A 22,158-nucleotide genomic window follows, 5' to 3' on the forward strand; every position below is an offset into this window, starting at 1 on the left:
TTAATTATGACCTACTGTATTTTTTGCTCAAACCAGGTCTCAATAAAATTAATTTTCAAGCTTTGGCTCCAATGAGAGGTAAAACATACTCTGTCAGAGGAATACCTGCTGTGTGCCTTTGTTGGTAGGGTGCCATTTCAAACTTAACTATATTTGGACTCAATTATATGGGAAATGAAGATAAGACAAATTCGGCCAGATATCTTGGAATTATCCTGACCTTCCAAGAAATGCCAAGTCAGCAGATATTTGCTGTTTACATTTCACAGGAACCTAAATCATGCATTTACAGCCATTTGGAGCAAAAGGCTAACTATTCTCCAGACAGCCACCTGACAATCCAGGGCTGGAACCCACCCCGTGCCTCGGAGGGAGGCATCATGACGGCTCTGCACCGGCTGTGTGAAACAAAAGCTCCGCAAGCAAACGAGAGGCGTTTGGTAAATGAAGTGAGAGTCAAACCAAGTTTAGGTTCACATCTGCTGGAATATGGCACTGCCTGCCAGGGCTTGGGGGGCAGAAGGGTTTGGAGGTTATAAATAGAAGACATACACATACACACATACAGAAATTGCGGGCAGCCGCGGGTCAGTTCCAGGGTACTAACCTCGGGCTTCGTTCAGAGGAAGCCGAGAAGCCGCACGTCCTCTCCCACCTTCCCATGGTCCTCAGTCAGTGTCTTCTCAAACCACCTGTACTGATCCAACCCATGCTCGCAACACAGAATTTTCTTGATAGAAGTAGTCTCGGCTGAGCTTTGGTTTTGTCAGCATGGATGTCTAGAATTTTCCCCTCCAAGCCAGACACAGCAACACATAACTGCCGCTGAGGTCTTTTGTTTTCCCCTCCTCTCAAAGATGAAGCATGCAGCACTTCTCTCCCTCTCCCCGTCTCGCCCTCTCTCCTCCTCTCTCGCTCTCTCCCCTTCTCTCCTCTCCCTCACTTCCTCTCCTCTCCCCTCCGGCGCCCCGGGCCTCTCCCTGCGTTTCCCTTCCCCACCCCCCAGCGGAGTCTCCCTCGGTTCGCGCGCCCGGGGTCATTTACATCTCCCACGCGAGAACCTGTGCTCCGTGCGCACCTGTCTCTCACTTTTGGGTTGCCTCGGCGAAAGGGAGAGGATGGCTCTACGTGAAATCAGGTGATCCCTCCGTTAAAAGCCAGTGAGATGGATGGAGTGTGTGAATTTTAATATACACACAGGCACATTTACATTACAAAGCAGCAAGGAGAATCTAGCTTCCAGAGATTAGGCGTTTGGGGTTCTGCTTTCATAGTCCCCTTTTAGCAATTAAGAGAAGCTAGTATAGTATAATGAAATGTAATTAAACTTTTTCAGTGTTAATAACAAGGCTGCATACTTTTGAATCATCCAGCTGAACAATTCTTTTAAACTTGTAAGCCAGACTGTTTACTTTCTTTTCAAGGGTCAAAGGATCAGTCATTTTACTATTTACGCACTTTTTCTAATTGGTCTTTTCTTTGACATCTAGTTCAACTTATCTTAAGGTTAAGGATCATCATAAAAGACAAGAACAATAACTGTGAAAGGAAAAATAAGTAACAGAAAACCATGGATAGAAATCAATAGTTTCCTATTGTAGAGGTAGATTCAATAATGAGTAATTTTTTGCTCTTAGGCAAGTAACTTTTCCTTTCTTTTCAGCGTCTCTGTCTTAAAACAGAAATAAATGTAATAAATAAATGTAGCAACACCCTTCCCTACCAATCAAGTAAGCCTGGCAGAGAAGTTAGTCCAGGCAGACATGTCGCTCAGGGCACCAGACACAGAAGCAACTGGAAAAACTTGTGCTAAGCTCAAGTGGAAGATAAATGTGGAGTCTATGGACCTAGACCCTGAATAGTAACCTTGCTACCATCTCATTCCTTCTCCAAAGGTTTTGATGGCCAATGGAGAGCATCTCCTCTGTCTCCATCATTAAATAGGACTGGCATGCATTCTGCTCTTAGAGACACTACAAAGAAAAGTGAAATGGTCTCCATAAACTATTTTGAGAACATAAGATAAAAAGTGCTTTAAGAAACTAAATGACAATTAACAGGAGGACCAACGAGTTTGGTGAGGACAAGCACCAGAGGAAGAACTCTTATGTGGCCTTGGGCATTCCCAGTGTTCCCTGAGTGGATTTTCAATTTTAGGAGCTTGGTGATCTGGTGCCTCAGCAAGAGGAGATGCGGGAGGATGACACAGAATCTCATTATTCCTGCCTCAGAAGATAACAGTTCAAACTCTTACACAACCAGCCTCACGTTCTCTCTCTTTCTCTCTCTGGATGTTAGGGAAATGTTGCATTTCCCGCCGGGATGGGGCACTCCAGCTGAAATACATCCTGTCCTCTCCATGAATACCACTCACGGGTGGAAGTGAAATGAGTAACAGCCATCCACTGATCTCGTTTTGTATTTTAAGAGCATTACCTTGCATGGAAAAGATCCTACTTAAGCTTTTAAAATAAATTATATGCTAACTGGCTGCAAATTTAGCTTCAGTGTGTGCTACCAAAATTGGCACTAAAACACTGGGCAAAAAAACAAAGAAACTCCTCAGAAAAGTAAGTTATCTTAGGCAAATTTAGGAATATCTAAAATTTTACAGGATGAAAACATAAAGGATTTCATTTTATCATCTCTTATAACCAACCAAAGTAGCTGCTCTTTTGCCTTTATTTTTCCTTTCTAGCACTGAGTGTCTTCATTTTGTGTTTACCCACTTTTTTTTCTACCTCACCCCTGGGCTTTTCTTTTTTTTGGCCAGGACATCACTTCCCTTGAATGTGCAAAATGTTGGCAATGAAAGAGTGGGAAAGACATCTTATGTCAGATTATACTTGGGCTTTAACCTACAGTATGGTGATTTTGAAGCTCCATGGTATTTTAACAAAGAGACGTGATGGACATGGACTCTTACCACATCCTTTTCATACTATTAAAATAAAGAATATCTCGATTTAAAAAGGCTTATTAAAGCTCATCAGACAAGCCAGTGCAAAAAAACAAAAGTTGATGATAAAAATAAATTAGCAATTAACTTATTCTAAGCAGTGAGGGATACAAGGTAAATAAAACATAGTCTGGACCCTTTCAGAAACTGCATATGTACTGCTGACGTAAAATAGATGTTAGTGTAAAATGTTAGGAAAGATTAGGAGAGGGGGTAACATCCACCTTAGTGGGATGCAAGACGACTACAATAGAATAGATGACATTTGAACTGGGCCTCTAAGAATGTCAGTTTTCTAGGTAAGAAAGCAAAAGCAGGAGGATTTCAGGAAAGAGACAGAAAGCATGACAGTGATTGGAGTGCAGGGCGCTGCAGCTGGAGTACAGGACTTGGGGAAGGGTGGTTTGGAAAGGAGACAGGTACAGCCTGGGAATGGCCTTGAATGCTCTCCCCAAGTGCTTGTGCTTTACTTGAGATGCAATGGCGAGTTATTTAAGTTTCTTCTGCTAATAAATTATTTGTTTTACAAAGATTATTTTGCCAGCAATGTAAAGGGTGGATTAGAGAGTGTTTCCCAAACTTTCCTAATGGTAAGAATTACCTGCAAGTAATAATACATACATAGATTCCTGGGTTCCACCCCAAATCTAGAGGGAGAAGGCCAGAAATCTCTATTTTTAACAAATATCCCAGGTGAATTATTATAGTTATACAGAGAGTTAACATACTCAGGATCATTATTAAGCCAAAGGAAAGACTTCTGCTCTTTTACACTTGAATAGGGGATTTTTACATAAATGTTGGTAAATCGTACCAGAATCAAACATGATGAATGTGAGTATTTTGCATCATGAAATATAAAATCATATACAATAGTCTATATGATCTCATTCCTATTTTATCTTATGTGAAACCTTTTGTCCTGTCAGGCTGAACTTATTTTTTCTGTCATTCACATTAGGGTCTTTCTTAAATCTGTGCCTTTGATTCCCTTTCCTGAAGTGACCCCCTTCCTTTCTCCAGCTCCGCTTTGCCTCTCCTTCAAGGACTCCCTGCTGACCCTGAACACGTGAATCCATGCCTTTTTTAGTGTTGTTTACACTTAAGGCATATGGGTTACAAAAGCAGCACCAGGAGTAATTATACTAACATAAAACTCTCATATTAGTGCTCTCATATTATTTAAAAATTTTCACAATAACTCTATGAGGTATTATTACCACCACTTAACCGTTGAGGAAAGTGAAGTCTGGAGACATTAAATAATTCACCAAAGGTCAGAAAAATAATAAATGCAGTTTCTGGATTAGGACCCAAGTCAATCTCTGCTACATGATTAATATCATATTGTATCTTATTCCCTAAACATCTGGAACCTGAAATCCAGCAGTTGATCAAACCAATAGAAAATGTCACTGTTTCACTTTCCATTCTTTCACATACTGATGAAAGGCTCAACTTCCAGAGTTGGACTCTGTTTCTGGGTTTATAACCTTTCTCTGCCATTTTCATGCTGTGTGACCAAAGAGAAGTCATTTAACCTCTCTGTGCCTCTGTTTCACAGATGCATTCTGGAACTCAAATGAGAATACTCTTTAAGTACTTAGTATCATGCCTGCAACTATTAGATACTCATTAACTCTTAATATTATTTTTTATTATCATTGTTGTTGTTTTTAACAAGTGAGAAGTAAATTTTCTGTGTATCCCCATATGAGTTTTGCATCTCATCCAGAGATACACAGGGGTGAAAAAGCACTGCTGACTCTGCATTATTAAATGTAGTTTATGTACCTTTCATTCTAGGTTACAGAATTACAATTGATTTGATCAGTTTAGGAAGCTGCACCAACTACAATTAACTAATCATAAACTACATATATTGCTTTATTATTAAATATACAATGGATGGTCTCCTGTAGCATTTGTGGTGGCTTCCTAGCAGGCAGCGTGTAGAAATCACACAATTTTTAAAAAGGCAGCCCTTGCATTTTAGCAATAAGTTAAACATTAATTCTTCTCACAAATCAATCATACCTGCTTTTCATATAAACTAATATCTTTTTTTCAAATAAATATTTCCAATATTTCCTTAAAATTTTAGATATGCTTACTAGCAAACAAAATTTCTCTAAAGTATGCAATGTACTTGTCAGTTAAGTGCATGTTTAATGTAGACATGGTATTGTGCATAAATGAAATAAAAACCAAACAAATACTCAGTCTTATCTAACAGTGGAAAAAATTCTGCATGAGAATTATGGTTATCACATTTTGCAAACTATAGGCAAATATAACCTTAAGGAAGTTCTCTTCTTTTTTCAATTATGTAAATTGTTGATCCTATCGAGAAAAGATCCTACTGTTGATGGTTTGTGGGCTAAATGCTTTATGTGTTTTTCTGTTGACTACTGGGTGCATGTATAGATTAGTTTGGATTGACAGCTATCATTAAGTTTGTGGAGCTTGGATCTCTGAGAACTTTCCCTGCTTCATAGGCTGCAAGCCAATTTTCATCAAAAAGCAACTCATCTCTTCTTGACTGTTTATGCCAAATTAATGCATTTTCTGTCACAGTCAAAAGTATGCTATTCTACTTGAAGATGGTTGTATGTATGTGCATGCGTGCATAATTATCATAGGCAATAGTTAAAGTTTGATTATTCCATTCTAAGAGAAGAAAGGCAAAAAGCAGAAAATTCCTGCCTTGGGTTTCCTTTAGCTTTGGGTAACCAGACAAAGCAGGTGCTTTAAGAACAGTCTTTAATTATAGCATGGTGTCAAAGACACAAGGCTTTGGCAACCGTGAATTCACCATTTCCTAGCTATAAGGTACTGGAAAAGTTACCCATCTGTAAAACAGTGATGCTATCTGTTGTATAGATTTCTCAGGCAGTAAATTAAATAATGCATATAAGGTGTTAAGCACAGTGCCTGCTATACCATCATCACCACCATTATCCTCCTCCTTCTCCTCATCATCAATATTTATCATGTACCAGCCACTGGTCTAACTAAGCACACAGTAAATGGTAGCTTCCTTTATTATTGTTAAAGTATTATCTATTATGGGCCTTCAGCTTATGACATTGCATATTCTGAGCCTGTTACCGAATGTGAAACAGACTGTTATGTTCCAATAGGCCCTAATCAAAACAAAATACACTTAAATACCTTTCTGTATAGGAAGTATAGAAGAACTTAACATGTTTTCCCCTTTGCTGTCCTTTCATCTCCTTAAACAAGACCTTGCACATGGAAGGTCCTCCCTAGATGATTTCTAAGTCCTCTGAAGGTAATTTTCAACAAGCATTAACAGTCCACGTGAGAAGATGCTTCCCATGACTGAGGAGATGAAGCAGAATCTGCATTTCTGATCTTATGATGAAAACCAGGTGGAATTGTGATCTTTCATCCTCTCCAGAGGTTCATGCTTCTCTGTAACTCTTCATGTACTTCACCTTGTGAATCCCATCAGAGGGACACAAGTGGAGCATATATGGGATCTCCTGCTGAACAAGACAAACTGCCTGGGCTGAACCTGGACAAAATTGACAAGTCAGTGCAATTTGTTGTCCATACCTTCCACCCTTCCTTCCTCTGCTCTTCAAGTCACTCAGTGGCACCCTCTCCATTGCCTTCAGAGTCCTTCCTGATGTTGATTCTTATTTCATAACAGAACCACAATTCAGTATAATATGTTGTGTAAATCTGTGTTACCTGAAGTAGGGACATGTTTTCTTAGTGATTTGGATATTTTAGCCAGTTTCTTAAAATGAAACATTCCTTGGAAGTAGAGACCAGAAATAATTTCTAGAAATTTTAAGCCATGGACTAAAATACATCTACTTAAGTGAACTAAATTCAACAAAGCATGTTACTAAGTCCAACTTCAAATCATGAAGGGAAATAAATAGGGAGGGAGCTATCTACTCTGACGTGGCTAACCTAGCATTGGAAAGAGGTGAATGGATGGGCACCTGGGTTTTGAAGCATAACTCCACCACAAACTGATTGTATGATTTTGGGTAAAATAGCTTAAGGACTCCTAGCCTTAATTTCCTCATCTGTAAAATAGAGAATATAATATCTAACAGTAAGTGCAATCATGAAATTACTAGCACAGAATCCGGTACATAGCAGGCTCTTGGAAAGTGAGACTTTCTTCCTTGTTCCTCCTAAGAAGTCAGTCATCTATTAAATAGCTCTTTTTTCCCGTGGGTCATCTTCCGTGGATTACCTAATCTGCTCACACCTCTTTGGACCACCTGACATTTACATTAATGTCTTTCAGCATAAGAGGTTTCACTATTCAAGCAGGATGTGCTTTTGCAGAGGGTCTAAATTTTAGTGAAGGAATCTACTTTCCCAAAGGTACCAGAGCAATTTAATAAAACCAAAATCAAATTAAATTTGGTTGAGAAGTGGAAGAAGGGAAAGGTAAAAAAAGAAAAGAAAGAGGGAGGAGAAATAGTTACAGGATCTGCCTGGAGGTCAGGATGTTACCTTGGGAGAGCAGAGGGAGTTCAGCTGGATCCCGTCAGGCCTCAGGACACCTGGCCTTGGCTGACTCATTTAACATCAAAGGCCTTCTTGATGAAATGAAGACGCTGAACTTCTCCCAAGATCTCATCAAGCTCACAGATTTTGGTTTCATGAGATTAAGAAGTAAAATATTTCTTGAGAACCCTTCAATATTAAAGCCCATTAGTCTCTGATAAGGGGGAAGGTGAGCTCCCACTGACTCACCCTAACTCTGTAAGACACTGCTACATGTTTTACCTGCATCATCCCTGTTAATCTCCATGGTCCCACTTCAGGGAGGAAGCATTTTTGGCTCAGTGAGTTTAAGTGACTTTTCCAAGGTCAAAGAGGCAAAGACACAGAGCAAAGATTAACACCACCATCCAATACAAAGCCCAGGTACTTTTTATTGCACATGCTGATATCCTCTGGGACAGAACATGGGCAAAAAAGCTATACAGAAGTTAAACTTTTATTAAATGATGCTGCAGTGATATTTTAGATGTATGTGCAAAATCCTGCTTCTCTGTGGAAATTTGAGGAAAACATGCCCTGTAACAGCAGTGATGTGCAGCTTAATGCTTAGCAACTGGCACTAGGAAAATAAAAACTGATACGTGGTATTTGTCCAATGTTTGCATTATACCACCATAGCCAAGCTCTAAACCTAAAGTCTCTGCACTGGAGATGAGAAGACATGTGGACACATGGCTCTAAATCAATGCTAACCATCTCCAGCAAACGTTGTGTGTGTGTGTGTGTGTGTGTGTGTGTGTGTGTGTGTGCGCGTGTGTGCGCGCGCACATTTAAATGCTACTTTAACTTTCTCACAGATAAATAAGTAAAAGGGTGAAATGTTAGCCCAAATGCTTTTCAAGTAACTGTGAGTGCCATAGGTTTCAGTTATGCCCTAATTAGTTTTCTTTTTTGGTCAGTTATACAGATTACTAGTCTACCTGTTAGTTTCAAAATATAATCATCAATAATACCAGCAAATAAAAGACAACACAACCTCAAGCTCCCAGCCTTGACCTCTTTATTTCTTTCCACCTACTGGGTAGTTCTCATGTCTCTTTCTAATGAATACTTCCTAAGATTTCTTAGGAGGTGTATGAGGTTTTCTGGGAACCCCAATGCAGGATTTCTCCTCTGAGCCGGCAGGCACAACTGGTTTTGCCAGTACTGTCTCAGCAAAGAACCGTTTGGGAAACCTGAACAGAAAGGACAAGCAAAACTATTCTATGGCCCTGCAGTCCTTATTTCTCACCTTAGAGTGACGTAACTGCTTGAACTCCTCTGGAATAAAAGCAAGGTGACTGACGGGTGTAGGGAGACGGCATGCATAATTTATCCAGCACCTTGAGCAAGCCAAGGAGCAGTCATTTGTGTAGACTGCCTCACAGATGATATTCGGAGAGATTGCTTGAGGAGTGACTTCTGATTGCTGAGACAACTTACTTCATCCTACTCATTTCTTTTGATTGTAAGGTACCCAAGTAAGATACAGCAGAGGGTTAAATGGGAAGAGTATTGTATGTAAAAAAAATTTGCACCAACGCTTGAATTATTGCCTATACACATGTGCAGAAATTTCTCCTGCCTACTGAAAAAAGGAAAAAGAAAAAGGATGCTGAAAGCATCACTGCTAGTTAGAGGAAAATGAAATCAGAACTAAGGAGTAACTATCCTTTTCAAAGTTATGATAAAGGGGGAGAAAAATCCTAAAATTTCAACTGTTATGTATAGCACAATACATTTATATCTGAGGATAGCCTGCAGAGTAAGAAAAAAATTGTATTAGAAAGTTAAAATTGGTATAATGCTTTTATAACAGAAGAAGTAATTCTTTAGGATTAAACTAAAGCAAAGGCTGTTAACCTCAGGATGAATGTCCTGTTACCTTGGTGGGCACCAGCACATGGCTTAAAGAGACTGGATATGAGACACTGAAGAATTTTTGCTTTGAAATCTTTAAGAACACATTGTAAATATCTTACTTCAATTGTTATTGTTATGAATAAAGAGTTACAGTAACCACTTGGAGTTTCTTCCTAAGTGATTCTTTAAAACTGCACATTGCCCTGAATTTTATTAGACAGCTTCATAAATGATGAAAAAATATTAAAATAAAAGCATGATTCACGTTTTTTTGAAATTTGAGGTCTCTAAATTTTAGATTGTCAATGCAAAAAATAGAATTCATATCCAATAAGGCTGAAAATAGCACAAATTTGAGTCAAAGCTGAGATTCCTCCAACTCAGGAGAGTATTAGCAATCAGGTAATAACTTCAACAGGATAGGTGAAGAGGAGGATAGAGGAGAAGAAGTGGCCATCATAAATTCTCTGGGTGCAATAAGCAGGGCTTAGTAAACAAGTGTGTGCATGGTCATGTGCAAGAACAATTTGAAGGTGGCTAATGCCCAGCTTGGTTCTAGTGGGCCTTATTTCCCATTCTTCTGTGCCTGCACTTTACATACCCAACCAGCTGACATCCTGTGGTCAGTGAAGGATGGGTCAGCTCCGTGATGAAGGGGTGGGGAGGAAGTGACTTGGATTTTGCATGATTCTGAGTCTGGATAACCTGAAAGAAAGGCAACTGGAGATGCTGACGAGGTCGGAGCTGGGAACGCAGAATCAGGGACCATCCCGGGCCACCTGTGTCCTCTAGTGGATGTGATGAGAGGGGGGGTGCCACTCAGGAAGGGACTGGGGAATAAGAAAGGAAGGAAAGCAACATCAATATTCGAGGTGTGGGGAAAGAATCTGGAACCATTAAATGAATCAGACTGTCAGAAAAAAAAGGGGGCCCCTGATCAACAGTGTTGTGGACTACATGTGGGCCCAGCAGAGGAGGCCTGGGAAAGGGCTGGTGGATATAGCGCCTAAGAGATTTTTTGGTAAACTTTGAGAGTACCCAGCAGATCACTCTGAGGAGAGACTGGAAGGAGAAAAAATGTAATACCAGTGGCTTCTAAACCTGATTACAGTTCAAAATCTTGGGGGTTTAAAAAATACATATTCTTAGATCCCATTCTTGGAAATTCTGATTCAGTAAAACTCCTTATCTCATATCAGTTCTTGAATTTTGACCATACCGAAGAGTCTAATATGACTCATGCTGCATTGCATTTTTCACATTTTTATTACCATCTTCCAACTAGTCTGCAAACATCTTGAAGGTAGAAACTATGTCTCATATGCTTTTATATCCACCCAGCCCCCAAAATAATAGGTCCCCACTAATATGTATGGGTTAATTGGTCATCTTACAACAGTTCTTTAAAATGAAATCATCCAGATGGAAAATTACACTGAGTATAGAGACTTAGACACATACTTACATAAAGATTGGTTTATCTTTTAATGACAAAACAAAATGTTAAAATAAAGGGTGTCTTGACACAGCCAGCAGCAGGAAAAAGAATGGTTTCCAGAAAGATTCATGACACAAAGGCTGTTGGCTTTATTTCTGGAGGTTGTTAATTTGACTTGGAGATGGTTAAACGTGTCACTCTGAAAGTGTATGTGTGTTCACATGATGTGAACGAATATAATTATAGCTGCCCCTTGATAGCCTGTTCCTTTACAGTGCTATTTTGGAAACAGTAAGATTTTAAATTGGTTTCCAGTGTTTTGGGTAGGAAGTTCCACTGTCTGGGAGCTCTGGAGCTTTGCCCCCTATGGATTTTCTCCATTGGAATTCAATAAAATGTAATTGAATTACAATAGGTGAATCCACAAGGTGTCAGTTGTTGGCTCTCAGGTTAGGGAACTCTCCGTCCTCAGGCACACAAACCTAGCAAGACAGAGTCCCTGGCCCAGGTTTGAGAGCAGCACTATACCCCCAAACTCCTGTGTGCAGTAATGAATAGCAGGATAACTACTGTAGTGAAATCACATTTAATTTTAGGGATTGAAGAAAACTCACCATATTTCTATTCTCACACACAGGATGTGGCCTACTTCTTTAAAATGTCAAGCATAGAAACACAGATTTTATTTAAAGAACATGAAAATACTCCTTTCCTTCTTTGATTGACTCTAGGATATAGTCTTTTCTCATCAAGGAAAAAGATAAGTTGACTACATTTTCTGAATGTTCATACCAATATCGTTGTCAGAGTGTTATCAGAGAGCCTGCAAAGGCACTATCTCATTTGACCATTGTGGTCATCCAATAAGGTAGTGATGGCAAGTATGGTAATTCCAGTTTTTCGGGTAAAAAACTGAAGCTCAGAATGGTTAGATGTAAACCAGGTTGTATTTTTTAAAATTTATTTTTCCTTACCATTAAATAATGCAATAGCTGAGCACTATTTTTTGCATCATTCTAGCTAGGCATGCATGGTGCCCACTATAAACAGGCCTTTTCTTCATGCATGTATATGTAATGTTATGGGGAAAAAGTGTTTGTATAACCCTTTATTTATATGCTTATATGTTCATTAATGCAAATGCACACAAAAATTCAAACTATCCAAGGAAATAATAAAGTTATCACCCTAGAGATCATTACAATGTAATTTTGTAGCTATCATTTAACTTTGGAAAATCAAAACAAAATGACACTAATTAAACTATTTTAAAATGAGATAAAAATCTTTGGAAGAGAAATGCTTTCAGTTTTATTCTGCTCCAAATTAGTTTCTTTGAAGGTAAATTAGGTTTATGCAGGTCTGAATTTGCAAACAAAATGGAGACTGAATACTTTCATTCTAGAAACCATTTTTATTGTTTGCACAGACCAATAGTACCAAGTTGTGTAAGTGTTCTATTCCAATTTCTACAAATTTGGAAGAGTCCTAAGAGGTATTAATTGGAAGAAATTTAGACTAGTTTTAAAAAATTATTGAATTGAAAAGCTGTGAACAAAAGCTTTGCACAATGAATTGTCTCTTTTGCCATCATGTCAAAGATACTGTCCTTGATTCCACTAACTTTTCTGCTCTGAGAATTTGTATAACATTTTTGTTTGTACTCTGTTATTTGTTTTCTTTTTTGGGGATTTAAAACTATGTCATTTACTCACATAATTGCTTCTCTCATGACCACATCTTTACTTCTTGTTTTGAGAAAGCCACACTATTTATTTCTCCTCTTTCCTGTCCCATAGGTGAGTCACAACTTATTTGAGCTAAGTGTCCACATCTATAAAGTGAAAACGTGGGCAAAATATTCTTTATGGTCTCTTCCAATTTTGAAATGTTGCACAGTTTTAGAGGAAACCTGGGGAGTCACACGGTATGGTGTAGCACAAAAGGACAAGGATGAGGAAAGTTTCTTTTTCACTCCCTGCAAATTATGCCTGGACACTTCCCTGGTTGATGTCTCAAACCCTAGACAGATACACATCGAGAATGTGAGATGGAGAGAGCCGATAAATGGGGAAGCAGAGAGATGGCGAGGCGGGTGGAGAGAGAGCGGGGGAGTCTGCTGGACATTTATGGATTGCGTGTACTTTAGAGGTGGTAGCTAAGCACTATTACACCCTGAACACACCCTGCCGACTCCTCCCTCTCCATTGCAAACAGCTCTGTACTTCCAGGTACTCTGAAAAAAAAAAAAGCAAAAAACACTAGTGTCAACCTTGCCTCTTCTGTGTCTTCCACTCCCCACAGCAAATCTGTCAGCAAATCCTGTCAGCTGTTACCTTCAAAACAGATCCAGAATGGAGCCCTTTTTCACAACACCCACTACCAACAGGCTCCTCGGATTGCCTAATCTGGATCATAGCAGGAGCCCAACTGGTTTCCTCACTTCTGCTCTCTTCTCAGCCAGACTTTTGACCTGGTTGAAACATAAATCAGATCCTTTCAGTTCTTCTTAACCCCAACAACTTCCCATGCCACTCAGAGTAAGCACCGATGTCACAATGTGATTTGAAGCTCATCACGATTTGCTGCCATCCCCAGCGCCTTACCCGTCGTTGCTCCCTGATTCTCTGCACGGCCCTTCTAAAACGGAAGGCAGAGCCCACCACAGGGCCTCTGTAACTAATGTTCCCTCTGCCTGGAATGTTCTTCTCCATAGCCACCTGGCCAGCTTCCTCATTCTTTTCAGTTCTGGATTCCGAACTTACCCTCTAAACTGAAGCCCTTTCTGACCATCCCGCCTAACTTTCACCCCTCACACCTCCTGCCAATCACTTCATACTGCTCTTCCTGCTTGTATTTTTTCTTTAGCATTTATCGGTATCTAACATTCTGCTTACTATTATATATTTTAATTATTTATCTTTTTTTATTGTGTGACTCACAATAACATCTCACTGGAATGGAAACAAGTCAGGGACTTGGGTCAGTTTAGTTCACTTCTGTATCTTTGGTGCCTGCACATAAGCAGACCTCGGTAAATACTTGTTGAATTGAATCGAACTGGATCTAACAGTGTGGAAACCACCAACTGTGCCTTAAAGAGTAGGTCAGACTCTGGATAGGGGTTGAGATGTGTACAAGTCATTTTTTGATAAAGAGAATTATGAGCCACTTGGGAATAAGAACCTACCTGGGGACTATCCCACTCAGTTCATCCCAAGTTACAAAGGAGGAAACTGAGGCACATATATGTCAAGGTCACCAGGACAGTTAGAAGAAAAGCACAGGGCTAGAAACCTGATCCTCAAAACTTTCCATTTCAGGACTTGTCCTGAAGATGCAAACCATTTAATTTTCAAGTCTAATTAGGACAAAAGACAAGCAAGATTTAAAAAAATAAAGGGGGGTATTTTTCTATTTTACCTCAGTTGCTACAAAACCCATCAAGTTAATTTTAGCCATAAACAAATGTTGGGTAATAACCCCTTATATAATAATATCTCTTTATTAAGAATGAATATGTAAACAGAAAAAACATTTTAAACTTTCAAATTACAAAAAGCAACAGTAACCAAGATGGTGTGGAAGGTGAGCAGAGGTCCAGAGGATGAAAGAATGGCAGAATATTGACAATTAGTGGAACAGGTGGATGATCATAGAGTTCTCATTATACTCTTCTATTTACTTTCCATATGTTTGAAATTTACTGAAATAAAAAATTTAAACATTAAAATACACTGTAAAGCAGTCTCACCCATGCTAGTTTTCTAGTTCCTTAAAAAATAGACAAAACAAAGTTATCTACCAGTTTCTTCTTTCTTTTCTATTTCATCTTTACCTTCTCTTAATTCAAGAATAGAGAAGGAGTATTCTTCTGGGTGGGACGCCAAGGTACAGAGGTGCCCCGAGGGCCCCTGAAAACACTTGCGCACTGTAGTGGTCACTTAAAGAGCGATTCTTCATGAAATCAAGTGTCCTTACACTTGCTTCATGGAATCAGATCACAATGCTTTACTAAAAGAGCCTCCATATTTCTTTCCCTCCCCCAATTTAGAGGCAAAATAGTAATGAAAAATGTGTATTGTAGTCTTTTTTTTTGGTGCTTGAAGATAATTTCTCCATTGTGGATTTTTTATCACCAGTGTATTCATACAACCTCGCCTACTCCAGATTGCTTGCTTTCAGTCTTTAATATGAGGATAATCAAAATGTGCTTTTACCTTTCCTGTAGCTTTCAGGATACTCCTTTTATAATTTCCATTTTTTTTGAGTCCTTCATATTCTTGTTTTAATTTTAGGGCCCTCCAGTTCACAAGTTCCCTTCATTTTGCCCTTGTCTGCCCTTTCTCTGCATTTTCCTAATCTCCTCACTTTTTGTTTGCATTATGGATACCTATTTATCCATCCAAAAAAAAAGAACCCACTAAGTTTAATTCAGTCTAATGTATATGACTCAGAGATATATAGTCCCGTTTAGGTTTTCACAGTTCAGAACTTAGCTAGGGAAGTGCTACACTGCACACTTTTCTATTCAGGATTCCTTTTTCCCTTGGGAAAGGCTTCCCATTAATAACTCCTCTTATCTCTTGTTTCCTCTTACTGTTTGAATATAGTCATCTTGTTCTTTGAAGTACCCTTATGTGATGTCACTCCCCTGATATAACCCTTTAAAACCTTCCCATTGCAGTTGATATTAAACCTAAGCCCTTCCTTCCAGAGGCCACGTAAGGTGTGGTTTGTCTGCCTCTGTAGCCATGTGTGAGGCTCTCTCCTCCTCTTGGGTCACTGTTCAGGTCATGCCCACCTTCCCTTAGTGCTTGCTGGCCTCTTATCCTAGGTGGGTTGCCCATAGATCCTCCATCTCAGCCCTTTGTAGGTTTTCTTCCTAGCACTGATGACAGTTTGTTTTTATATATTTTATTCATTTCACTTTAAAAATATATACTTTCAATATATTGTAAGCTCCTGAAGGATTAAAGTCCCCTATTTGTCCACCGTTCTGTCCCTAAGAGTAAGTAGAATAAAAAACTAGGATAAAATGGCTATGAGGTACATTAATTTGAGATACCTATGTCCCACAAATATATATTTGATTTATGCTTTGTTCGTCTTAGGGAAACAACTTAGGAAATCTTTCAATTTTGGTTAATAGCAGAATCCATTAAATTTGACTTCAATTATCTAAATAGCCAATAATTTCCTCTTACTGGCACATGCTTTCTCAGCAAAGATTTAAAATCCATGAAAGATGAATGATATTGACTGCTATCATGACTTCATTACCCTTCAAAAATGTTGCATATCCTACTAGGACTAAGCAGTGATTCAAAGCTCTTTTTAGTGAGCACATAAAATCTACCTGTGGTCCTTTACAAATAAAAAATAAATGGATGTGGTGATCACATGCAGGATCCATTTTTTTTAAAATGAAGAATTGTTGTAAGATCCCATATAAAAGGTAGAAATAGACACCCAACCTGTTCATCAACTGCAAACATGGAAATATACTTAAGAATATCTATCTATGTTTCTATCTCTACTAGAGATAGAGTTATCAAGCAATTCAGGATAATAGTTTATATTTTGTCTGAACAATATCACTTACCTAAATGTAAAAATAAGTCAAGTGTACTTTCTTCTGGCAATCCTAAATCTATGCATTCTGATATGTATTTTACATATGAAATATAAAATTATCCCTATTTTTAAAAATATGCATAAAATGTTGTACACCAAATTTCACAATGATTATCTCTTCATGGAGGGATTTCTGCTGAAGGTTTTCTATGTTGTGTAATTCTGTGTTTTCTTAAGTTCTCCAAAGTGAACACACATTACTAACTCACAACATTTATAAGTATTTTTTAATTAGTGCAATTTTTGGAAAAGTGCTAATCCCAAACTATCAGGGTAGAATTAATCATTAGGAATAGGTCCAGATTCATTATACTTATAAGAAACATTACAGAAGAAATATGGGAAAGTTGAATAAATTTGGTCTAAGTTTGAGTGCACTGTGTCCCTTGCTAGATGTGTAAGTTTGCCTAACTTTCCTTAAATTGTGACAGCGTTGCATCCTTGGGAATATACACAGAATCACTAAGAGTGGTACTTAAAGCCTTTATATCATAATCACATAGTCAATCATACTCATTTGCCCCTATATTTCCAGCTTCCAGCCTTAAAATACTGTGAAAATAACTACAATTACAATTGAAGGACTACAGAATATGCCACCCCCAAAATATGGCATTTTGACATACTGATTATTTCGAATTCAAGTTACTTAAGAAATAGCCAGTATGAGAAGGACACTCTGACCCTCATGTATTCCCTTGGGAACAGGAAATCTCCTACATGAAAGGTACCCTTCCTGTAACAGGAGACAGAGAGAAGTCCTTATCACCAAAGAAGGGAATTCAGGGCCCAGACAGTTGTATAAGCAAACCATGCTAGTTCTTCACTAATTTTCCACCCCAAGCCTACACCCCTTTGTCTTGTCAGTTTTTCATAAATTTGCTCTTTCTTTGTCTAAAAGGTATAAAAGCTGTCTTCTTTAGTGACTTCTTTGAGCCTCATATCTTTGGGGCTCCCATATATACATAATTAAATGTTTTTCTCCTGTTAATCTGTCTTATGTCAATTTAATTATTAGACCAGCCAAAGAACCTGGAAAGGAAGAAGGGAAAAATTTTCCTCCCCTATACAATTTACGTATTTTACTCGCACCACTTTATATGAACAACATCTTACATACTTATCTACAGCTGCACTTTTTAACAGTAGGTGAGCTTTGATCCAGTTACACAAGTATAGAGCTTCACCAAAGGAGCATAGAAGAAGCAAGGAGCCCCAGACAAGAAACAAGTGTGGGAAGAGGGTTGTGGTTACTGCGGGTTGGAAGGAGAATAATTTACCCCCTCGACCTGTCTGTTTGAGCTATACATAACTAAGTAGGAAGTCATTCCATTACATACAGGTTTAGATTCCCTTCTGAAAGTTTTTAACATTTGTTTTTTACATTGCTCATGCATATTGTTTAATTAGCCCAAACCACAAATATTGATATTCTACTGTGGATTACACAAGTGGGACTGGTTAACTAAAAAAAGAGTAATTTATATAAAGGGAAAGAGCAATAAAAAAATACATCAACTCAATACGACCTCCCTGTAGGTCTGTAGGCGTGAACAACAAAACAGACTAAATGAGGGGAATTTAGACATGCAGTGTGCTGTTTACACTCTTTTTTTGACAAAATATGCCTGAGTGAGAATTTACACTTTAAAACAGATTTTAGAATAATACTGTAATGTTAGTATTTCAGATCACTGATATAACTGGCTCCATGTCTTTCATGCACATAGTACACTTTCCAGTTCTCTCTGAATATCCATGTGATTTGCTTTGACCAAATTTACAACAGCGGAAGTGACGTGTCACTTCCTGGTAAAAGTTTTAAGAGCTGGTGTGCACTTTGTACACCCACTCTTTTCCCCTCTCCCACCAAGCCCAGCAAAGATTCAGATGGTGGCAGCTCTAACAGCCTGCATTCCAGAGAGAAGGACATACAGGAGAGGGACAAACTAGTTTTTGAGGGACATGTGATGTGAATGGAAACAAAACCTCATCGTTTTAAAACAAGGTTTCTCAACTCGGGGCACATTCCTCCCATCCCCAGAGAACATTTTACAATATCTGGTAACATTTTTGGCTGCCACAGATTATAAGGAGTATGTGTTAATGGCATCGAGTGGGTAGGTGCCAGGGTATCTCTAAAAATCTTCCAATACACGGGAGAGCCCTCCCCACCCCGACAACAAAGAATTACCCAACCCAAATGTCAATAGTTCCAAGTGTGAGAAATCCTATTTTAAATCTGTTTTAAATTATAAATTGTAAATCCTGTCTTAAACAATGTAGTCTAGGCTATTCTGACTGGTAGATGGTTCAATATTTGGAAATTCAGCAATATAATTTTACCATGATTACAAGGTAAAGAAGAAAAAAAATGTGATCATCTCAATATACTTAAAAAACTCATTCTATAAAAATGCAGTATTGATTTTATAGTAAAAAAGGAAAAGATAGCTATTTCCTTAATACCGTATTTGAATACCACAAAAACATATTTCTCAAAAGAGCCAAAATTATGATTAATGTTGGGTCAACAGAATGAGCCAAAAAGGCCCCAAACTAGAAATAGTACAATTGTTTAGTTGGTAATGATATACAAAATATACTTCCTGTTTCAGAGAATAAATGTTCATATCCATTGATAGGATAAATGAACAGCTTTTGAGGACTCCTGTCTTCCTGCAGGAGTTGGGACAAGATGTGCTTTATCTTCCCTCTGCAGTTCTCAATTAAGGCTTTTTGAAAAGTGAATTTATTACAGCAGTTGTGGCCTATAATATAACTAGATGCTATTTGCAGCTAAAAAACACAAAGTATTTGATAATAAAATATTTTGAAATTTGGGTGGCTTCCAATGTACAGCTTGTGACCCACACCTTTAATCATCTTTTTTAAAGACTGCGTTCCCTCAGGTTTTGATCAAAGCTTGAAATTACAACTGGCTAAGAGCTGGGAGCAGTGAGGACTCCCACCCTCTGCGAATTCCTCGAGCAGCTGCACCTGGCTAATCCTGGACAGCTGTCTCAGCTGAGCTCATTGGTAGTTGTATTCTAAGAATTCTGTTAATTCTTGGGAGATCAGAAAAGAAGCTCTTGTTGAAATGGAAGAGCAAGAGACACCTAGGAAAGAGGAATTATCATGGAAACTGCTCTTTCCCTATAGTTTACCAAAGACTTTCATGGTCATAAAATTGTCAATGAAAATTTTTGAAACAAGTATCACAAATTTTGGGAGTAGTTCAAATGTCCTTGGAAAAATTAAAAATGTGTCTGTTTGCTACAAAGAGATTTCCCAGGTAAGAAGATGGTTTCTTCAGCATAGATTTTACTGATGTTATTTTAAGAAGTCTTTACTCGTCTAGTTTATGCAGAAAAAAATTCCCCTAAAGGAGTATTTGGATCTTGTTTTTTAATTTGACTTTGCAGTTAAGAAATTATAAATATCATCTATCTTTATTTATTCATTTTAATGATTAAATTTTTATGTTTTATGAAATAAAATAATTAACCCAGAATGAACATCCCATTTAAAATACTAAAACTATTGGAAAAAAGGGATTCCTTTTTGTTGCTATGCACATAACCAGGGCGAATGAACTCAGTGAAAGCTAAGGTTTAGATCTATCTCACAGCAATAAAAACAATCTGTCTTGGACAATGGCCAACTTAATGTCTGTTTTCTTTTTTCTTTTAAGGTATTATGAACAGTTTCTAGGGATCCTAAATTACATAAAGTGGATCAACAAACTTGTAATTCAGCTTCAGGAATTGTGACACTCTAGTCTTGGGTGTAAAAACAGATAATGGAGCTTTTTACCTCTGAGATTTCTAGTGCTTCATTATTTATGTGAACGAATTTTAAAAAGTATCACTGAAACATTATTTCAGTAATATTTGCTATATATTAATAGAAATAGAAAACTTCAGATATGTTCATCACTTATGAGTATAAAATAGTATTTATTATCAATACACAGGGAAAGGTTTTTAATGTTCAAATGTATTATGGTTATATCCATGCTATATATCAGGTTTGTTTTTGGATAAGTTTGGATAAAATTTGGCAAAGTTTTGAATAGTCAGTGGCCAAACCCAAGTATTGGGTGAGGGGAGGGTGGTCAGGCAAAGTTAGATCTCTTAGAGAGCCAAAGATCTCTCTAGTCCACCTTTGCCAAAGAAGAGTGTTTCCAAGAGCAGTTTAAATAACTTGCTGGTTGAAGTAAGAACCAGGGTGCATGACAAAGAAACCTGCCATAATTAACAGTTTTCAACTATAAATAAACATTCCAGAGGAATCTAGAGAAAATCACACATTATTTTGTAAAAGGACAAGAATCATACAATGGCACATGGCCTGTTTCATTTTTCCTGTTCATTTTTTTTTGTAGATAAGAGATGAGATAATAATTAACTAATACTGAACATTCTATCTATTATAATATGATGATAATAAAATGCCTGGGGACAAACTTCATTCTTCACTTTGATAACTGGTTAGGTGTATTATTTATACTGTCTGTATTCTGGGTTGGCAAAAAGAGCAATAAATAGTTGTTGAAACTACTGTATGCATTTCTGTGATCATTGATTCATCTTAGAGGGAAATTGCTCTGAAGAGATCTCAATTATCCAATCCTGTATTGCCCAGTTTTATAAATGACTAGTCAATTGAGTCAATGAATTGTCTCAAATGGACAAAATTCAGTGATACGAGATATTCTCATCATGTTGACAATAACAAAATTCAGCCAAACAGAAAACAAAATGGTTGGTTTATCAAATTTTCATTTCTTTGAAAATAGATTCTTTAATCATTCATGTATATATAGCTTCTCCTTGGGAAGTTATGGGCTGGAATGGGCCTGATGGGCAGCATTCTTGGTACTGCAGCTCCTTGTTCTTTTTAAAATTCCATTCCTTTTCTTTCTTCTTCTCTTTGAGATTCTCTTTGGTCTTTGGAAACTTCTAGCTTCATAGTGGATATTGAATGACAGGCCACAGTCTTCTGGTCATATCCCAGTGGAGAAAGGCCCATACTTTTCTTTCATACTGAGGGACCAAAGTTATTAAAGGATAATTCTCTCTGTGCACAGTACCCAGGAAAATGGGCAGGTGGAAGGCTGTGCAGAGTGTCCGGGCTGGTTCACGTTCCTCATTTTTATTCTAACCAGCAAATCTAACAGAGTTTGAGCAAAACCACCAGGTTGGAAATTTATAGTGTGACCTAGCAGATGAGTTCAAAAGGCCTTTGTCAAACATGCTCTCTTTCCTTATAGTTACTAGCTTGCTAGACGACCAAGAAAGAAAAGACATCGATGATGTTATTCCAACTGGAATTTCCGTGTCTCATGGACAATGGCTAAAGAGCCCATGTTAGGTCCCTTCAAGGGGGCTATGGAATTGCTGGAGATCAATAATAGCAGTGAAATTATTAAGATTTATTGTTTGATCAAAACAGGTCCTTTTCTGCCTTTGCAGGTGTCCCTTTTATATCCTGCTCATGTTTTGTTTAACATGTGCCAAATAACTATAGTTCTGAGGAAACAGGCAGTGGGGTGGACAAAAATTGGGGTTAGATATGTTCACTGATAAGAGCTATGCAAGGGGCTGTCCAAAGACTTCTCTGCACACTTGGGCAGAAATAAGAATTGTAAATACAGAATTCTGTAACCATTGCCTGCTTTGGACTTTTTTGAGCACCAAATGTGAACTCTAATACTGGA

At 38.0% G+C, this 22,158-nt stretch overlaps 1 protein-coding gene across 5 annotated transcripts in view; it reads right to left on the minus strand.

Annotated features, from left to right (window-relative positions):
- MAGI2 (membrane associated guanylate kinase, WW and PDZ domain containing 2) overlaps positions 1-22,158 on the minus strand; it is a 1,519,032-nt gene that overhangs the window by 773,686 nt on the left and 723,188 nt on the right. The window contains exon 1 of one of the 5 annotated variants that reach the window (XM_036892406.2): positions 608-2,866. The exons of the other annotated variants lie outside the window; for them this stretch is intronic. The gene's annotated coding sequence lies outside the window, so the exon portion shown is untranslated. Of the gene's footprint in view, positions 1-607; positions 2,867-22,158 lie in introns of those variants that run through there. 5 annotated transcript variants of the gene reach the window in all.

This window comes from Manis pentadactyla, chromosome 7, assembly GCF_030020395.1.
Source record: "Manis pentadactyla isolate mManPen7 chromosome 7, mManPen7.hap1, whole genome shotgun sequence".
In the NCBI taxonomy this organism is placed as follows: Eukaryota; Metazoa; Chordata; class Mammalia; order Pholidota; family Manidae; genus Manis; species Manis pentadactyla.